General features: G+C 43.1%; 1 long non-coding RNA gene across 1 annotated transcript; it reads right to left on the bottom strand.

Moving 5' to 3' along the window:
- Positions 1-12,116: 12,116 nt before the first annotated feature.
- On the bottom strand, positions 12,117-16,124 carry LOC120486654 (uncharacterized). Its single transcript, XR_016148380.1, has 4 exons — positions 15,672-16,124; positions 15,000-15,068; positions 14,518-14,618; positions 12,117-13,834 (listed from the first exon to the last, which is right to left on the bottom strand). It is a non-coding gene; the product is annotated as an uncharacterized LOC120486654 (long non-coding RNA).
- Positions 16,125-17,722: the final 1,598 nt, after the last annotated feature.

Below are 17,722 nucleotides of genomic sequence, written 5' to 3'. Positions count from 1 at the left end.
TTGTTGAGGCAGTCATTCAAGCCATCATCCCAGGTGTCAGTTTGAGAAGTTACCTGGAGAGTAGGACAGACTTAACATTGCCTGCTCTCAAACAAATTCTCAGAGCACATTTTATTGAAAAGGATGCAACTGAATTGTATCACTCACTCACACGTGCAGTTCAAGAACCCAAAGAAACGCCGATCCAGTTCTTAGTTCGAGCCATGGATCTCAGGCAGAGGGTTTTATCAGCATCTGAAAATGTAAAGGCAGGATTAAGATATAATCACGAACTAATCCAGAATCAGTTTTTGCAGACAGTTCTGACTGGCCTTCATGATGACAGCGTACGAACAGATCTAAAACCCTACCTGGAAAACCCACGGGTGGAAGATGAAGTGCTGTTGGAGAAAATGAACATGTCGTATAGTCTTGAGCTAGAAAGAAAAACCAAGTTCTCAACCACTCGACCAAAAATAGCCAAAGTGGCCACAGTTATGGAAGAGGAACAGGCACATGCTGAACAAGATGTCAGGATGAAAAAAGAGAAAGCTCCAAAGCCTAACAACCTGATGGAAAAGCTGGATGCTCGAGACAAAGTGATCTGTGAGGCAATTCAGAACCTGACGTCTCAAGTAGCGAGCCTTGCTCAAACATCACGACCTCAGATGACTAGAAACAGTAACCAGAGATTCCCTCGCAACCAATTTCCACCTGTTCGACCAACCACCAGGCGTTGTAACCAATGTGAACAGTCTAACTCAGAGGGAGGGTGTGAACACTGTTACAAGTGTGGCAGCAGTGAGCACTGGGCAGCGGGTTGTCGAAAACGAACTGTGAACAATGTAACGTCAAGCAAGATTGAGATTACATCACACATTATTGAAAACTTACCAAGAGGTTGCTTATCTGAAGGACCGTGGTCGAACAAACAGGAGAAAACAGCCAGTTTGGTGGGACGCAGATGCTTGGTGCAATGTTCTCTCGGAGGTGTCATAACATCAGTGCTTTGGGACACGGGGTCACAGGTTTCAATTGTGGGCTCGGAGTGGAAGAAAAGACACCTTCCTGACGCAGAGGTGAGACCAGTGAGAGAGCTGCTGGAGGAGGGAGAACTCAACCTGACAGCAGCGAATGGGACAAGCATCCCATATGAAGGCTGGATGGAAGTGGAGTTTTGTCTGTCTGGAAACACTGAGACTGAAGGAAGGGGCACACACCTGATGGCACCAATTCTCATTGCATCCAGTGAATTGGAGAAACCCATAATCGGCTTTAATGTGATTGAGGAACTGGTCCAAGCTAATGCAGCACAGCAGATTCCTTTGAGTTCCCTTGTAAACACACTGAGTTCATCCCTGGAAGTTAGCCCTAGGAAAGCAAAAGCCGTTCTGTCACTCCTGAAGAAACGCAAAAACAGCAGCGGGTGTCATATTGCAAGACTTGGACGAAAATCCATTATTCTTCCAAGATACGCGAGAGTGAACGTCAGTTGTGGCAAGCTCAATAAGACGGTTACCCTTGGAACACACGTAATGTTGGAACCCAATTTGGAAGCACCCTGGCCTGCAGGCATAAAGGTAAACAAACAGCTTATTCAGATGCCTCTGAATGAGGATGATAACATTACAGTGATGGTGGAAAATACCACAGGAGAAGAGGTGACACTTACAGCACGGACTGTCCTGGGGTGGCTGCATGCAGTGGATGCCATTCATCAACTGGAAGTGAAGTCGCCGTCTCCGTCTGAATTCCAATCTCAGCTAGCACAAGGTGACAATGACGTACCGCCAGAGACCCAACCTACAGTTCAGGAGAGTGAAGGATGGGACCCGCCAGTGGACCTCAGTCACTTACCTGGAGAACAACAGGAACGTGTGAGACAGCTGTTGAGAGAGAATAGTGGAGCGTTTGCTAAGGATGACTGGGACACTGGATGTATTCCGGACCTCAGAATGGACATTTGTTTGAAAGACAAAATCCCTGTACAAAAGACGTACAATGCAATACCACGACCCCTATATCAAGAGGTGAAGACCCACATACAGAATCTGCTGAGTCAGGGGTGGATTCAAAAGTCAACATCCTCCTATTCCTCGCCAGTTGTGTGTGTGAGAAAGAAGGATGGGAGCTTGCGTCTATGTGTGGACTACAGGCTGCTCAACGAGAAGACACACCCTGACCGACATCCCATCCCACGAATCCAAGAGATACTGGAAAATTTAGGGGGGAACTCCTGGTTCACTGTGCTGGATCAGGGTAAAGCCTATCATCAGGGCTTCATGAGCAAAGACAGTAGGGCATACACGGCATTCATAACACCCTGGGGGCTCTATGAGTGGGTGCGGATACCTTTTGGCCTCACAAATGCACCCGCCACCTTTCAGAGATACATGGAAGAGTGTCTAGGAGAGTTAAGGGATGATATCTGTGTTCCCTATCTTGATGATGTGTTAGTCTTCAGCAAGGATTTCGACCAGCACCTAGAGGACTTGAAGAAAGTGCTACAGCGACAGCAGCAGTGTGGGATCAAGCTAAGGCCAAAGAAGTGTGACCTTTTTAAGCGGGAAGTCTGCTATGTGGGCCGCATCATCTCTGAACATGGGTACAGCATGAACCCCAAAGAAAAAGAGGCTGTGCAAGCACTAAAGTGGGAAACACCTAGCACTGTCCGTGAGGTGAGGAAGCTCATGGGTTTCCTTGGTTATTACAGATCATACATCGCTGATTTTGCCAGAATAGCCAAGCCTTTATATGAACTATTGACAAAGTCCAACACGTGCAAAAGGAAAGGCCCCGGAAAAAGAGGGAACTCCTCGCAAGCACCTCCATCACAGCCAGTAGAGTGGACAGGGAGACATCAGGAAGCGCTGGAGAAGCTGATTACAGAGTTGTCAAGCCCACCCATTATGGCATATCCAGACTTTGAAAAGCCATTTGTCCTTCATGTCGATGCGTCAGAAGAAGGGCTAGGAGCTGTATTGTATCAACGACAGGGAGGTAAACTCCGCGTAGTTGGTTATGGATCTCGGACTTTGAGCCCGGCCGAAAGGAACTACAAGCTGCATTCTGGGAAGTTGGAGTTCCTGGGACTCAAATGGGCGATCACAGAGCGTTTCCGGGATTACCTGTTTCATGCACCGCATTTCGTTGTCTACAGTGATAACAACCCGTTGACATATGTCATGAAAACGGCAAAGCTTAACGCAGCGGGGCAACGGTGGGTTTCTGAGCTGGCAGACTATCGTTTCACTCTGAAGTATAGACCAGGGACGGCAAATCGAGATGCAGACTTCTTATCACGGAGACCAGTGCCCATTGAAGTCACAGTCAGAGAATGTACTCAGGAGTGTGAGCCGGAAGTTCTGGGATCAATCGGGGAAGTTCTGAAAGCACAACGACGTGGAGAAGTGGACTGGATATCTGCAATCACCTGCAACATAGATGTCTTACCGGAAGAGCTGAAGGGTGGATCAGTGGACAGTCAGCGGCTAACATCTCAGGATATCAGGAGTGCTCAGCTGAGTGATCCAGTCATCAGCCGAGTACTGGATCTGAAACAGAAACAAATTTACCTCAAACACAAAGACAAATTGATGGAACCAGAACCTGTGAGACGACTCTTGCGAGAATGGCATCGCCTGCAGATTAATGAGGAAGGTATCCTGCAAAGGAAGATAATGACCAGAACTCAGTTAGTTGTCCCAGAAAACTTGAAAAGTATGATATACAAGTACCTGCATGAAGACATGGCCCACCTGGGTGCTGAACGTATGGTGGCAGCAGCTCGTGCACGTTTCTTCTGGCCAAGAATGAGAGAGGAGATAGAGCATTATGTCACAAGAGTGTGTCGATGTCTAAGACAAAAGAAACCAAACCGGATTACCAGAACCCCAATCAAGAGCATTGAGACAACAGCTCCATTTGAGATGATCTCGATTGATTACCTGCACCTGGAGAAGAGTAGAGGGGGAGCAGAGTACATTCTGGTGGTCATAGACCATTTTTCGAAGTTTGCTCAGGCATACGCCACCAGAAACAAGTCTGGAAAGACAGCAGCCCGGAAGATCTTTGAAGACTTCATCATGCGTTATGGTTTCCCCGCAAAGATCCATCATGACCAGGGGAGGGAGTTTGAGAACAGCCTGTTCCAAAAGCTACAGAGTTATTGTGGGATTAGGCATTCACGTACAACCCCCTACCATCCCCAAGCTAACCCAGCAGAGAGGTTCAATAGGACACTGTTGGGGATGCTGAGGACCTTAGAGGAGACGAAGAAGTTGAATTGGGCAGAACACCTTAACAAAGTTGTCCACGCCTATAATTCCACGGTACATGAGTCAACAGGATTTTCCCCATTCTTTCTTCTTTTTGGACGAGAGCCAGTTCTTCCAATTGATCTTGTGTTCCCCACAAAGCAAGTAAAGGACACCCAGTCTCATGCCGACTATGCTGAAAAGTGGAAAAGGTCTATGCAAGAAGCATATGATATCGCAAAGAAGAACATGAAGAAGGCTGCTGCAAAGGGGCAGAGAAATTACAATCGGAAGGCATGGAGTTCTGTCTTGGAGCCCGGTGATCATGTGTTGGTGAGGAACCTGTCAGAAAGAGGAGGCCCAGGAAAACTGCGAGCGTTCTGGGAAAAACAAACGTATGTGGTGAAGGAAAGGAGAGGAGGAGATGGACCGGTGTACGTTGTTGGACCATTGGATACGACAGGAAAGGATAGAGTGTTGCACCGGAACCTTCTATTACCTTGTCCGTATCTGGTGGATGAGCCGAGAACAGCCGATGTTCGTTTGGAAAGAAAAGGATGTCAGAGGAACAGATCGAAACAGGAAGGACAATCACCACAAAATACTCACCATGGAAACACTGACAGTTCCAGTGACGAGGAGGTTGACTTGTGGATTCCAATATGGAGAACAGGAACAGAATTAGATCCATGTGCGGCAGAATTTCACCCTGGAAGAGAGGAGAGAAACAGGAAACCTGAAAAGGAACTTGACATCGAAGAAATTGGTGACGAATCCGTAAACCTACCTGACTCAGAGAAATCCGATGAAGAAGTGCTGGGAGATCTTCAAGGGGAGCAGGTGTTGGAGGAAGGATTCATTGGAGAAGCCGAGCATGAAGATAGTGATGAGGCATCAGAACCTATGAGGCATGAAGATTGTGACGTGACATTAGAACTTATGAAGAGAACTTCTGCCAGAACCAGGCGACCTAGGAATCTATACACATATGACACCCTGGGTGAGCCCACACTTAGACCAGTGAGCTAATCTGTATCCTTCATATTAAGTAATACTAGTGAGAGTTGAAATAGTTATGTTCAAGGTAAAATATTTTTGTTAAGTGAGTTATAAACAGTTATGGGTATTGTAAGTCTACAGTCGTAAAAAAAGGCAATAGGCTACAGTAGAGTAATAGGTTGTGCAGTCTAAAGGAATATTGGGTAGACTGAGAAAACATTAAGAAATTAATGCATTGCTGAATTGACATTTAAAATGTGTTAAATACATTGTGGAGGTGTATGTGGTTGTGTCCACTTGTCATTACAGGACGTTCTGGGGGGCCCACCAGCGAACCTAAAGACAAGACACCTTTTCAACATGCATCAGATCTAAAAGTTTAGATAATTGCAATTATGTCAAAGTAGTTTGGAAGTAAAATATGTTGTTCCCTTTCGAAGGGAACTCAACAATACGTCGAATGACGCTATGGGGGAACGCCTCAGGCGTGACGGGTGTCTGAAATCAAATATCAACTCACAGTAATCAGGTTGACCGGCGACAGCCCGTGCATCATCAGCTTGAATGATGAGCGCGTCAATCTGGATGTATAAGAAGGGCGCCTTGAAACCGTGACAACATCTTTTCGTCTTCAGGGACTGTTTGTCTGTGTGATAGTATCAACGATTAAACGCGCAGAGACGTGGAGAAACACTTTGCGCGAGTGTGCCGACTTGTGTCCAGATATTTGACACCGGAGGATTCACACGATCTGTGCGTGTTCTGCCTGAGAGAAGAGCATTCGCGGGAAGCTCTCGAGGGAGTTTTTTGCGCGAACTGAGAGTTTTTCCTTTCAGAACTCTCTGCTCTCGTCTGACCCACTTCTCGAGGGAAGTGGGCGCGGCATCTGAACCCCGCGGTTCCGGTTCCCGCTCGGGCTGAGGCTCAGTGGCGGTTGAGCTCGTGGAGCTTTCAGATGGAGCTGGCAGATTATCGGGAGAGGGGCGTTAACCTCGCGGATGATCTACCAGCTGACGAGGGTGAGTTACAGATTAATGTTGAACATCTAAGAAGAGAGAAAATGAGCGCTCTCTCTCTTTGGTGAATCTGTAACTGTTCTCTTTGGGCAGGGCAGGAGTTGGCTGTAATATATATATATATATATATATATATATATATATATATATATATATATACATAGAAAAGGATGTCAGTTTGGTTGAGACCGAATCATTTCAGCCCTCCTGCCCAGTGTACGCTGAGCTGGTTGACATTATGGGGCGCGCCTCAGACAGATTGCTGTTGCAGTGGAGGCGCGTCTGGGAGGAACCCGCTCATGGTATTTTGGATGGCTGGTTCCTCCCCACCCATAAGCCACCAGCCCGGATGAGCCTTCCATTCGTTTCCGATCTCCACGCTGGGATCGAGAGGGTATGGAAGAATCCGTTCTCCTCACGTCTCTATCTGCATCAGCGGGCTAGTTTCGCTGCTGTGGAGGGAGCCGTGGAGAACGGATAAGTGTCGAGGCCGCCAGTGGACGAGACGTTGGCTAACTATCTCGTCTCTGGTTGGTCCTCTTCACTAAGAGCTCTGACCCTGTCATCCAAGCTGCTCAAGACATCTTCATGCTTGAATGACAGAGCGTACACGGCAGCAGGTCAGGCAGGTGCGGTTCTGCACGCCCTTGTGGTCCTCAGGCCTACCAGACCGATCTGTTGCGGGACTCCAGGCCACCAAGCAAGCTGCTGTTCTGTCGGTGCTATGGTGGCCACGGAGAGACATCTGTGGGAGCTCCCACATACGGTGGTTGCCAGGTTACAGGCCTCACCAGGCCTTCCTGGTTATGAGCTCCCACTGATTGTGGTCACCGGGTTACAGGCCTCACCAGGCCTTCCTGGTTATGAGCTCCCACATGCTGTGGTCGCTGGGTTACAGGCTTCACCAGGCCTTCCTGGTTATGAGCTCCCACATACTGTGGTTGCCAGGTTAAAGGCCTCACCAGGCCTTCCTGGTTATGAGCTCCCACACATTGTGGTCGCCAGGTTACAGGCCTCACCAGGCCTTCCTGGGTATGAGCTCCCACATACTGTGGTCGCCAGGTTACAGGCCTCACCAGGCCTTCCTGGTTATGAGCTCCCACATACTGTGGTCGCCAGGTTACAGGCCTCACCAGGCCTTCCTGGTTATGAGCTCCCACATACTGTGGTCACCAGGATACGAGCTCTCACGTACTGTGGTCGCCAGGTTAAAGGCCTCACCAGGCCTTCCTGGTTATGAGCTCCCACACATTGTGGTCGCCAGGTTACAGGCCTCACCAGGCCTTCCTGGTTATGAGCTCCCACACATTGTGGTTGCTAGGTTACAGACCTCAAAGGGGCCTTCCTGGTTATGAGTTCCCACTTTCTGTGGTGGTCAGGTTATAGGCCTCACCAGGCCTTCCTGGTGATGAGCTCCCACACATTGTGGTTGCTAGGTTACAGGCCTCAAAGGGGCCTTCCTGGTTATAAGTTCCCATATACTGTGGTAGTCAGTTTACAGGCCTCACCCAGCCTTCCTGAATGTGGGCTCCCACATGATGCGGTAGCCAGACTACAGCCTCACCACCTTCCCTGAGCACTTTGCTCCCACTCTGTGGTCACCAGGCTTCAGGCTTCATTGGCCTTCCTGGTTGTGAGTTGTCACATGTCAGGTTGCAGGCTTCGCCAGGCCTTCCTGAATGTGAAACCCCCACTTTTCGTGGTCGCTAAGTTGTAGTGGTGAGTCTTCACATGTCAGGCTGCAGGCCTCAGCGGCCTTCCTGAATGTGAGCTCCCCATGCATTGGGACTATCGGGTGTTAGGCCTTGTCAGGCCTTCCTGATTATGGGTTCCCACTTGTTGTGGCTGCCAGGTTACAGGCCTCAAGTTCGGCCTTTCTGAATTCAGAGTGAAGTACACTAACCCCTACTTCACCTATTATTGTGGTAAATCACATGACGGGATGTCTTGTGTACTTTCTAAAATCCATTTTGTATGGTAAGGGTCACGCGTGGTATGCTTCGGTCCCTTCTTATGTGGCTCAGACCCCGGTCTTCCCTTGGGTCCCACTTTAAGTGGCGTCCTGTCACTGGCTACAGGGACGCCCTTCTCTGGCTAACTTCTGGAAGAAGTAGCTTCCACTTGGTGGAGTAAGCTCCCACAGGTTGTGGTCACCAGGCTGGGTCTCACTGACCTTCCTGAGTACGAGCTCCCACCCAATGTGGTCGCCAGGTTACAGGCCTTACCAGGCCTTCCTGGTCATGAGCTCCCACACACTGTGGTCGCCAGGTTACAGGCCTCAACAGGCCTTCCTGGTTATGAGCTCCCACATATTGTGGTTGCTGGGTTACAGGCCTCACCAGGCCTTCCTGAATTCAGAGTGAAGTACACAAACCCATACTTCACCTATTATTGTGGTAAGTCACCCGACGAGATGTCCTGTGCACTTTTTAAAATCCATTTCTTATGGTGAGGGTCACGCGCAGTATGCTTCGGTCCCTTCTTATGTGGCTCAGACCCCGGTCTTTCCTCGGGTCCCACTTTAAGAGTTCTTAAGAGCTAACTTCTGGAAGTAGCTCCCACTTGGTGTGGTTTTTCAGGTACACCAGGCTGGGTCTCACTGACCTTCCTGAGTACGAGCTCCCACCGGATGTGGTCGCCAGGTTACAGGCCTCACTAGGCCTTCCTGGTTATGAGCTCCCACATACTGTGGTCGCCAGGTTACGAGCTCCCGCATACTGTGGTCGCCAGGTTACAGGCCTTACCAGGCCTTCCTGGCCATGAGCTCCCACACACTGTGGACGCCAGGTTACAGGCCTCAACAGGCCTTCCTGAATTCAGAGTGAAGTACACAAACCCATACTTCACCTATTATTGTGGTAAGTCACCTGACGAGATGTCTTGTGCAGTTTTTAAAATCCATTTCATATGGTGAGGGTCACGCGCGGTATGCTTCGGTCCCTTCTTATGTGGTTCAGACTCCGGTTCTTCACTTTGGGTCCCACTGTAGATGTGTCTTTGTCGCAATACATTACGACAGGCACTTCCCTTGTTCAAGCTATCTCCCACAACTGTGGTTTTAGGTCTGATTAGACCTTTTTCGAGGTAGCCCAACATTGTGGGTCTGTCAGGTTTCTAGCCTCTGGCTTTCCTGAAGGATGAGCTTCCACATGCTGTGGTCGTTGGGTTTCAGGCCGCACAACGTACGGCCTTCCTGACATGAGCCCTCATGTATCGGAGCTCCCCACACATGGGGTCATCAGGTCTTAGGTCTCTTTGACCTTCCTGATTTTTGATCCCTCTCTTACTTCCTCAGTGCTCAAAAGCGAGCACTGGGTGGAAACTCGTGGATTGAGTGTACGATTCCCATTGGTTCGAGGTTGAGTCACACTCTCCGGAGGATCCCGTCTCTGTGATCCGAAACTCGATGGTTTCCGCCAGCTTCGCGGGCCTTCAGTTTTTGGATGCCTTTTCTAGGCAATTTCCAGAGGCTCTGTCTTGGACGGACAGGCTATGGCCAGACTGTGTGTCTTAGTACAGATCACCAGGCCAGCCTGGGGGCATTTCAGGAGGAGTGTTCTCCTGAATAGTGACTGGCTGGGGGTCTCTTTGGCCCCCTAGCCACACTCCCTAGAAGGGACCCCTTCTATTTTGAAGTTGTGGTCCTAAAGCCTTTGAGCTGGCCCTGATTTACTCACGTTATTACGTTCTGGTTTTTCTTGGTTCATTAGCTTGGGCTATGACCGGTAGGGAGTGCTGTCACTGACAGCCCGATGTAACATAGGGTGAGTGGTTTCAGTGTTACTGGTTCTGACAGTTGTCACTGCCTTTCGGCATGCACTCCCCTCAGCATGGCGGAGTGGGTATTTCGTTCCCCATAGCGTCATTCGACGTATTGTTGAGTTCCCTTCGAAAGGGAACGTCTCAGGTTACAACTGTAACCTATGTTCCCTGAGAACAGGGAACGAGACAATACGTCTCGTTGCCATGCCTCGGGGCCTGCCTGCAACAGTCCCTTCAGACGATAGGATGTTGTCACGGTTTCAAGGCGCCCTTCTTATACATCCAGATTGACGCGCTCATCATTCAAGCTGATGATGCACGGGCTGTCGCCGGTCAACCTGATTACTGTGAGTTGATATTTGATTTCAGACACCCGTCACGCCTGAGGCGTTCCCCCATAGCGTCATTCGACGTATTGTCTCGTTCCCTGTTCTCAGGGAACATAGGTTACAGTTGTAACCTGAGACGTTAAGCTGTGAGAAAGCATGTACATTACACTGTTATTGGAACTTACATTTTCAATATTTGCCCGGAGATAGTAAATTAAAAATGTTTTGTAACATTTTATTTTTTTTAGTGGGGGAGGGTGTAATGACCTCAAATAATTGTTAAATTTGTTTTTTGTTTGTTTATTGTACATAATCTGTACTAATATAATGTTAACAGTATAAATGTAGAAAGCCTCAGAAAATATGTATACTGTTGGGGGCGCTGTGGGTTGAGAAGACCGGTTCGAAAAAGTGAGAGAAGAAGTGTAAAAAAAAGCGCAGTTCACGCATGTTGTTGTTCATGTAAAAATTGAGCTCAAAAATCTGTCACAGAAACAAAAGAGAAAACAACCGGAGCAAATAAATCTACAGAAAAGAACTGATTGTCGTCGTTATTGTCCAAGGGGGCAACATAAACAGCTGTAATGGTCTTGTCCAGTTTAAACACGGTGTAACAGCATTTCAGATTCCGGTGTGCTGATATTTGTGTGCGGCCCAGCTTACCCATCCTTCAAACACTTTCTGACATTACACTCACTGCATGTGCAACTGCCCCACAAACCTTGTGGGGATGACAAACCATTAACTATAATGACATATTACTTAACAATTAGTTAATAGTCATGTGCCTAAACAAGTAAAGCCATAACATAATGATAGCTTTGCAAATCATTAGCTAATGATTAATTAAAGCAGACAACTGGAAGTTGAAGTGCATAGTGTTGACTAATTTTGGTAATTAACACATTAATTTACACTAGTTATTAAGTCCAAAGGCTTATGCAGCTAGATAAATAATGATAAAATATCCTGTTTACATCACATTTCTTTCGAAAGAGTGAGCATTTATTTCAATTTTCCACAAAAATATGCGATCTGAGGAGGTTTGAGTGATCTCTACCATCTCACTATACAATTATTATTTCAGCCAGAGCAACAGAGGGAGCTCATGAGAAGCAAACAGGAGGTTTGAGTTATACGAGTTAACTGGAGTGCATGTTTATGACATCCGGATGCATAAATCTGGTAGGCCTATCGACAAATGCACAGGCAAAAGAGACAGATAAAACATGAATCAAATAAATACACGATTAATATCATACATGATTTGTCTATGTTCTTCGAGCAGTCCTGGTATTTTCCATGTATGTAGCCTATTTATTATGTCAATGGTTAGCACATACCCTGCAAACAAGCCTGCACTGGCCCTGTCCGGGCCCACTTAGGGCTAGCCTAAGGGCCCCCTGCAGGCTGCTAGCGCAGGGCCCATGAGAATTTGCTCATTGGCAAAACGTTGGGCCTGCATGGGCAGCCCTCACTTAGCCCTCACTAAACCCACACAGGGCCCGCACACTGGGCCCACAAAACGTTGGCCCTGCATGGGCAGCCCTCACTTAGCCTCAAGGAAGCCCTCACTAAGCCCACACAGGGCCCGCACCGCACACACAGGGCATCTACAACAATAGATCTAGTTCACAATTAATCTGTTTCACTATAAATACTTTTTGGCTAATATAACTATAAGTCTTTGGGAAAAACAATTATTCTATACATCTGAATGCAGTCACCACATAACTAATTTCTGTATTTTCACAAATGTACAGAAGTCAAAGGGATTTCAAATCAATGTATTTATTAATTACAAAACATAAAACATTAAATTCAGGTTATTATATATAATATAATTACACTATTATATATTCACATAAAAAACAGAAACATAGAAAACAGCTGTTTTACATTATGATAAAATTTCACAATATTACTGTTTTTTTTTTGTTTAAATAAATGCAAATAAATGCAAGCTTGATAAGCAGAATAGACTTCTTCCAAAATGTTTCCAAATTTTTTACCTGTATACTGTATATGATTTTATACAAAATAAATAGTAGTTAATAAGATTGACACTGTATTATATCTAGTAATATTGAAGCTAAACAGAGTCCCTATAACAGTGCAATTTGTAGATTTTTAGTCTTCGAGAAAATGTTTTATGAGTTGCAAACCTCTTTTTCTTTGCTTTCTCTCTCTCACAAACACAACACATCAGTTACACAAAACATCAGTTAAATTCTTCATTGCAGGTGCACAAATCCTATTCTAAAAATTACCAAACTCATAGGGTCATATTTTTGTTGATAAACAGTAACATTTTGGCCAATTATGCACATTTCTTGGTGTATAATTTTGTGAATCATCTATACTGTTTGGCTATTCTCATGTGGTCACACTTCACTTTTCATTCACAGTCACATATGCTCAAACCCCGTGTGGCCGTGCCTTAAATGTCAGCATACAATTCTTACAGGGCTGTGCAAAAGTTAATTGCGATTAATCGCATTCAAAATAAAAGTCTGTGTTTACATAATATATTTGTGTGTGCTGTATATAATTATTTTGTATTAGGGCTGTGAAACGATTAATCGCATCCAAAATAAAAGTTTGTGCTCACATAAATTATATACGTTTGTGTAGTGTGTATAATTATTTTGTATATATAAATACACACACATGCATGTATATATTTAAGAAATATTTGCATGTTTGTACTGTATATATGTTTATACAAAATTAATATTATACATAAATATAAATCTTTGATATATCAATAACACATTTTTCTTAAATATATACATGCATATGTGTGTATTTATATATACAAAATAATTATACAGACATATATCATGTAAACACAAACTTTTATTTTTGATGCAATTAATCGTTACACAGCCCTATATTGTATATATAAATACACACACATGCATGTAAGAAAATGTGTTATTCATATATAAAATATTTATATTTATATAATATAGATTATGTATTCATATATATATATACACAGAATTTAAGTGCAAATAATTCTTAAATATATACATGCATGCATAGGTATTTATATATACAAAATAATTATATACAGCACACACAAATATATTATGTAAACACAGACTTTTATTTTGGATGCGATTAATTGCAATTAATTTTTGCACAGCCCTTTTTGTGATTTGAAAAAAAGAAAATTATTTGTACACCTCCAATGAAGAATTTGAAAAGCTGTAACTGCAGTGTTTTTTGTGAAAGAGAAAAAAGTTTGAAACTTAAAAAAAAAAAACGTTCTCTCTGTGACTACTTTACACCTGACTACTTTTAACTGACTACGTTACACCTACAGATTCCACTGTCACAGGTGCTCTGTTTTGCTATAATGAAACCTTTACAGAACATGATAGTAATCCGCCATCCATGTAAAAGCAGAGGTCGGTGTGGTGTACAGGTACATCTGTCCAGCCAACATCTCACGCCTTGATGCCTTCCACTGTGGATCCCAGAAAACCTGCAAAAAAAAAAAAAAAAAAAAAATACAGTTCAAAATCTATCATACATAATCATACATCTGGTATCACAAATTATTCCAGGTTATTATAACAATTCCAGGTTCAATCAGGTTAAATGCTCAATATTAGAGCTGCACAATACTAAAAACCTTAAATAAAATATTTTGTTTATCCGCTGCTATATATATTGCGATATAAAAACAAATTTCAAGAGATTATTGAGTGAATCTGCATTGAAAATGATAACAAATTACAAGTATTGATAAATTCAATAGAAGAAAAATACAATTGAAATAAGCAGTGCATGAAGTTTTTTCGGAAAATCTAACTTATCAGGTACGGAAATTGAATTATCTAATGTAAAATAAGTCTTCACTGAGGTACAGCCTCTCTCTACTCTTACAAAATGACAAACAACCAGCCTGAAAAACACATGACAATGACACAAGATAATGTCTATAATAAATAGTGTGTGTGTAATTTCTTCAGTACCGTCAGCAGAACTGATAACATCTGAGCTTATCGATACTGCAGTCTTCCTTAATTTGGCCCCAGGGCCCGTTTAATGTTTAATACCGGGTTTCGGAACCTATTCCTACATATGGGTGAGTTCATATGGATGAAGGCCTGTTGTGTTTGGCCTCTTGGTTTGTGATGGTGATATAGCTATTGTGAAACTCACCTTCGTCATGTACTGGGTGTGGATGGCATCAAGATCTTGTCCTGAAGAATCACAGGATCAAATGATATCTCATCTGGTAACAAGAGCACAGCCATAACCCCCTGAATTCAGCATTTGAAAGTAAAAAGAATTTCAGTATTTATCAGTCAAACATACATAAAAAAATAGCTTTGAGTTGGACAGTATGGTGTCTCATTGGCCAACATAATTAAAAACACACCCAGAGAAAAAATAAAATAAAAAAATAATATATATATATATATATATATATATATATATATATATATACCCATGACTATTATCCTGAATTATTATAACTATGACTATTATAACATTATATTTGCCACCTATTATTTAGCTTCTCAAGTACAATGTCACTGAAAAAAACTGTAGTTAATGAATTTAAAGTGAGAGACTTCATTCAAAATCATAAATCCTACAGACCCACAACAATTAAACAGTATGTATGAAGTTTTGCTTACTATAGTCGAGGTCATAGCCGTGGAGATTGTCTTGGACCCCAGGGGGTGCAGCAGGACATCTATGATGATCTTCAAGAAAATAACATGCAATGTGTCACAGAGCCAACAATATTACATTGAATTTACAATAGAACAAAGGGTTTAATACAAGGAAGCAAGCTAGAGCATAGCTAAAGAATATACATAAAAAATCTTAAGTTAATATATTGTGCAATAATGCATATGAAATAATTATCATGATTAAACAATAATTCCCCTTTGTTGTGTTTTTTTCCTGTTCCTTCTGAAATCACTTATTACCAATATTTGTAAATGACGTCATTAAGTAGCCTACGTTACAATGAATTCTTTCAAGGTTAAATAAATTAACTTAGCTAACTTCCAATCACCCATTGACAAATTACCAGCAAAACAAAACTATCAAAAACTGTTATCAACACAAAAATGTGGTTAAAAACCCACACTTATGTAAAACAAGAGCTCAATTGTAACGTAAACAACTTAACGTTAGCTCTTCTGAAAACGGTTCAGTCAGATGCTAACGGACTTTATCGAAGACACAAAACTATTTCTATAAAGTAAATATTCAACAGAAGTGTATCAATTACACGTAAGACATATATCAGGAAGGTTTGTATGTATTATTTGTGTGATTTTGGTAACTAGACTTACCTGAAAGCAGAGAAAACAACAGTGAGAGACGCTAGTTTGCTGTTTGTCAGTTGATGGGTTTCCTCGTTTCCATGGTTTCCATCTGCTCGCGCGCGCTCCTGTCTTTGAATCAGATTTGAATGCGACTCGCGCACGTACGCCCATATTGAAACCATAGAACACGTCAAAAGGCACGCAGCATTTAAATAAACATCTAGAATTATAACATTTAACAATTTAAAATATCTTTAATTTTATATAATGAATTTAAACTCATTGTGTAGTTCTATGACCCATTCAGTTGACAATTATGCTTTTTAATACCATTTTGCTTTTACTTTTATTGTAAAGCAATTTCATGACATCTGTATTATATAAAGGCCTACATGTAATATAAAGAGCAACGTGTAATATAAATATGTAACATAAAGTGTGGAATGAAACTGCAACAGGCCCGTAATTTCATTACCATCTTTATATAAAGAGTGCTTTCTTATTCTCTTATATATATATATATATATATATATATATATATATATATATATATATATATATATATATATCTTAAAAAAAATAAAACATTTTTAAACAATTTAAATATATATATATATATATATATATATATTTAAATTGTTTAATTTTTTTTTAAGAGAATTAAAATTACCAAGTTATTAGTGCTTTCTTATTCTCTTTATATATATATATATATATATATATATATATTATTAGTGCTTTCTTATTCTCTTAATATATATATATATATATATATATATATATATATATATTTTTTTTTTTTTTTTTTAAGAGAATTAAAATTACCAAGTTATTATGATTAGAGGACGTACTGACGACATTGTGGGCATGTGGGCAAATCTAAATGTGGGCTACCTAAACTAAACCCGCATGGGCCCAAAGGTGCAAAACCTGCTCATGGGCCCGAATGGGATGGCCCACAGTTGGCCATCATGGGCTTAATGTGGGCAGCCCGCTAGTGTGGGCTGCTCACTGATAGCCCGCAGTGAGCCCAAAGCTGTGGGCCTCGTCTGGGCAACCTGCACTGGGCCTGTTTAGGTTTGGCGTGGGCTGGCCCTAGCCCACTGTGCCCACAAAAAGCCAGCGTCGGCCCCGCAGGGGCATGTTTGCAGGGTAGCCTTATCACATACATTTTCTTCATACGTTGATCATAATTCCCATCGGATCATTCAATAACTCACTGGTGTCTGAAAGTGAGTTTTGAGCTGAAAGTTACTGTAGCTGGTAGCCTGAAATATAATATCATTGGAAATGAGCAATGGTGTTGTCACGGGTGTGGGTGCAGGCAGAAGGACAGGCTGAGTCCAAAAAGCTCCAATATACAGATTTACTAATAATTCAATATAAATACAGGCAGGAAGACAGGGTAACACCAAGTAACATTAAACATTGACCGACAAAGACAGAATGAAACTGAGGGAACTAAATACACGGAAGAATCAAACATAATGACAGGTGAAACAGATGAACAGGACGCTGAACGGGAGGCTGATGAGGGAGTGAGTTCAGGTGTGCAGACAAGAGGATCATGGGAAGTGTAGTGCTGGAGACGCAGACAGGATGGTGCAGACGAAGGACTGTGACAGGTGTTGACCATCTCCTGAGGGAAACCATGCCTTTGTTCATGACCACTTCTCAAGCCCCAGTTGGCTAGCTTTGGACCAAGGTTTTCGACGGACCAAAAACCCTTGACCCAGAGGAAGCCCTGACAAGCCCCAGAAGTGACAGTGGAAACGCAACTGACCCTGGCACACTCACTTTTGGAACGACAGTGGAAACACGGCTAATGGTCACAAAAAAAAAGTTGTTTACCAACATTCTTCAAAATCTTATTTTGTGTTCCAAAGAAGGGAGTAAGTCACACAGGCTTGGAACAACATAAGGGTGAGTAAATGATGACAGAGTTTTCATTTTGGGGTGAAATTTTTAATTTAATTTTAAATTATTGCTTCAATGTAAGGAGTATTTTACAAACATGTTAAGATGTGAATAACTGTACATTTCAGTGAACTGTTGGGCTTACATTGAACTAATCTTTG

The sequence above is a fragment of the Pimephales promelas genome, chromosome 21 (genome assembly GCF_988280905.1).
Source record: "Pimephales promelas chromosome 21, fPimPro1.hap1.1, whole genome shotgun sequence".
NCBI lineage: Eukaryota > Metazoa > Chordata > Actinopteri > Cypriniformes > Leuciscidae > Pimephales > Pimephales promelas.
The sequence above is the reverse complement of the archived record's forward strand: the minus strand, read 5'-3'. Positions and strand labels throughout refer to the sequence as shown.